At 34.2% G+C, this 3,975-nt stretch overlaps 1 non-coding gene across 1 annotated transcript; it reads right to left on the bottom strand.

Annotated features, from left to right (window-relative positions):
• Window positions 1–1,280: 1,280 nt before the first annotated feature.
• Trnat-cgu lies at window positions 1,281–1,352 on the bottom strand. Its single transcript has one exon. It is a non-coding gene; the product is annotated as a tRNA-Thr (tRNA).
• Between the last annotated feature and the right edge of the window lie 2,623 nt (window positions 1,353–3,975).

Below are 3,975 nucleotides of genomic sequence, written 5' to 3'. Positions count from 1 at the left end.
AGAGAGAGAGAGAGAGAGAGAGAGAGAGAGAGAGAGAGAGAGAGAGAGAGAGAAGAAAAGAGAAAGCTGCGTCATGCAGGGCGCTGTTAACCCCTAACCAACGCAGCACTCGGTCATGCACCCCCGATGCGCTATATGCTATGCAACCCTCGGCGGAAGGTGGCGGTGGCACCGGCGGATCGATCGCGCGCACACGTTTCTTCATGTCTCCGGCGTAAAAATTAGTATTCCGCTCTCGGCATCACGGCAGCAGCGGGCACTGTGAAAACGGGAAAGACGAAGGGGATGGAGAGTAGAAGGCAGAACGCCGAGGAGGCGAACATTCCCAGGAACCCCCCTCCTCCCACGTCGCGATTCCGCTCGTATAACCCCCGTCGAACCCTCTACATGCCCCTCTCCGATCTCTCTCGCTTTGTACTTCTCACTCTCTCTGTCTCTCTTTCAATCTTTTTCTCTTTCTCGCGGTTTTCTTGCTTCGCGAACGTTTTACGGAAACGACACGACGCGCTGTTCGGGGTAACTCTCTTGAATATCGAGAACCGGACCGGGTATCCTCCCCCCATCTCGGATATACGTGGGTCGCATTCGTGTCCGAGACCGCGAATGCGGACCGAATGTCGATTCGTCTTCTCCTCGCTCTTTCTCTCCTGATCTCTTCGGCTTGCGATTCGTTTTAATTGCCGGAGTTTATCTCGTCCTTCGCAATCGGAATATCCCTAAATCGCTCCTTTATTGCGGATTTAGCCGATCTAGCGCTATTTTTCTCGCTCTTTACACTTTAACAAATATACATTTTTTTGCTAGAATAGAATGGTTATTGATCTGTTAACAGCACTTCTTAATTAATTAAATCATAAATATAAAGGCAAATTAATTTTATTATTTAATCTGCAATAAATTAGATTAAAAATGTGATATTGTTGAAATTCAATATTAATGTTTCTGAATATTTGCATAGATTTTCAGATTTTATATATATATTTTTTCTATTAAAAATTTATTTTAGAAGAGTCAGTAATTCGTCGAGACAAAGGTAAGAAATGAAAACGATATGCACACTGAGAAAAAATAAGTCAATTTTAATAAATATTTGTTCAATATAAAGAATGATATTGTTAAATTAATGATTCTTGTATCAAATAAATATACCTCTGTATTTTTAATAAATATTTGACGTTATTCAATTAAATATTTATTAAACTTGATTATATATTTTTCCTCAGTGCAGATTGCGTGAAACATTGTAGAAAAACATTGCAGAACGTTGAACAAAAATAATTTGCCTCCTGTGAGGTTTGAACTCACGACCCCTGGTTTACGAGACCAGTGCTCTGCCACTGAGCTAAAGAGGCTGACGTTTTTCACTCTTGGTCGACAGTTGATACACCACGGACGCTTCAACTATTTCGAATTTTACCTAAATCGAGCCAAGGATACGTAATTGGTGCACATGTATTACGTATGTTAATTATATTCTATCGATGTTAATAATCTCCGAGCATTTCGATTTAATTCTGTTGTCGAAACGTTGTTTTGTCTACGTCGCTTCACGTTTAGACGTTCATGTCGCACCTTTTTAAAGAAACGATTTGACGGCTGTAGCAACGATGAAGCTCATGGAATTTCCAAAAATAATATTCGACCCACAAATCACGCGTGACGCAAAGCAGATGTCAGTTGCCACTTCCCGTTTCGCGCGGGCCGTATCTACACAATGAGCCACGCTTTCGGGTGTTCCTGTACGGGGCGGGGGGGAGAGGGAGAGAGAGACACGTGCGGAATCCCCTTTCCCTACTTTGGCCGAAGAGGACAGATGTCGGGGCCCCGGCCATCTTAAAGATTTCGAAGGGTCGACCCTTTTCGGGAACCGGCGAAGTTCTTTGAGACGCAATAAAAGGACTCAACGGTACGCTCGTAAGACCATTGTACTATTTAAGCAGATGTTATTCAATGAATGCGCAATGTATAATATGAATTGCCGACAAAGGGCACGATTTGTCTAGGGTGCCTGAGAATTTTTGCATCTTCGCCTCGTACGTTACTGCGTCATTGTCCTGATAAAGAGATATCTTATCTCAAATTTATTTCTGTTAGCATTGATAAATATTTATTTATTTATATATCTTATGATATAGTTAATTAACGAAGTGTATTTTTGAATTACGAGCGAAATCGTGAGCGATTGGGTAATAAAGCATTAAAATTCAACGAAGATTTCATTGTTCGGGCATCTGCATCGTATTAATAATTTATAATAGATATTTAAATCAAATGTACAAAATATCAAAGATAGAAAATTTAATTTATATATAATCATAAATTTAATTTTATAAAGCTTATAAAATATTTTGAAATATTTAGTATTCGTATTTTAAAAGTTTCTAAATACTAAAAAATTCAAGAAAAACTGGATGTGAAAAAATCTTTCTGATTTTGATCTCTACAAAATTAACTTTTTTTTTATTCACACTGAAATTAGTGTTCAGATTAATTTTTTTAATTCAAAGAAAAGAGCTTTTTTTATTTCTCTTCAATATAGGCCAGATATATGAAAGAATATTAAATAATCTACAATAAATATTTCACAAAGAGTTGCACATTTTAATCTCAATAAATGAATCTTTCAGATAGATTGAATTACCATTTCATATTGTTACATCGTAATTGATCATATATGAAATATTGATTGCGCTTTGTCTTCAATAGTCCCTTCGTGAATCTGTCGAATGTGTGTGGAGCAATATTCGCTATAACTCGACGCTTGAAAATTCAGGGAATCCAATTAAAAGACCGGATGCCCCTTTAACTGCAATGAAACATATATTGTCTCGTCTGTATGACACACGAAAACGCAGCAACATGTATCTGTGTCTAAAAATGCACGTGTCTGGAAGTTATTATTTTGAATCACCTGTCTTTTTATTTATATTATTGCAATCGTTTGCTTCAAGGTATATATCAGATGTTAAATCTTTCGACAGATTTAATAGCTCGATTTATTGATTCAAAGACAAAAAAAAACAATTGAAAAATATTACATTACACAGATAAAAAAAGTTTGTATAATTAAGTTCTTAAAAATATTCATAAGATTTTTATTTAAATTCTCTTTGATGAGAGAGACGTAAGTAATATTTTAGAAATATAAAAACGCATAAACATAAAATAGATATTAAAAAATTAAAAGACTAAATTCATTTTTATCAGAGATTAACTTTAATCTTGGTTAAGTCACTTTTTATCTTTTTCCAATCGTTAGAATCAAAAAAAGTAAATTATATAATCGAGGTTAAAGTTTTGATTAAAGTTATATAAAAAGTAATTTAATTAAAGTTATATAAAAAGTAAATTATATAACCGAGATTAAAGTGTCACTCAGAAAAGAATAAGAAACAAGATGCAAATGTAACTTGTAATGTCTTCTTTAATATTTATTGATTATTAAAAAATTTAACTGTAACGACGAAATGTACATTTCTGTGAAATAAAAAATTTTATTTTTCGTATTATTCGTAAAACAAATTGTAAACAAAATAGATGGTTTATTTGCTAAAAATAAAATTTATTTCACCATATTAAATAAGGATTTATTTCAGAGTAAAATAAACATATATCTCACAAATAAATATTTAAAGCATTTTTTTTCATTGCACTGAGAAAAATTTCTGGTTGAAAACAAACTAGAAGAATTCTGATTTCGATTCAATTCTCAACTGAAATTATAATAGTCAATAAGAAAATTCTAATTTGTTCATTTTCAACCAAAATTCTAATTAATGCAACCACTTTTATTTTAGTGTGTAATGACAAAGGTATTAGGCTCATAAAGAATAATCGAGCATCAGAATCGAAATACATGACCTCTTTCACCCACATTGCATCGTTGCAGTTTCGCTCGTTTATTATAACGAATTCCTCTATAAAGAACATGCCTTTCGCAAAGCGCAAAAGAAGACATTGTACGTGCATCTTTTA

The sequence above is a fragment of the Atta colombica genome, unplaced genomic scaffold (genome assembly GCF_001594045.1).
Source record: "Atta colombica isolate Treedump-2 unplaced genomic scaffold, Acol1.0 scaffold100, whole genome shotgun sequence".
Classification (NCBI taxonomy): Eukaryota; Metazoa; Arthropoda; class Insecta; order Hymenoptera; family Formicidae; genus Atta; species Atta colombica.
The sequence above is the reverse complement of the archived record's forward strand: the minus strand, read 5'-3'. Positions and strand labels throughout refer to the sequence as shown.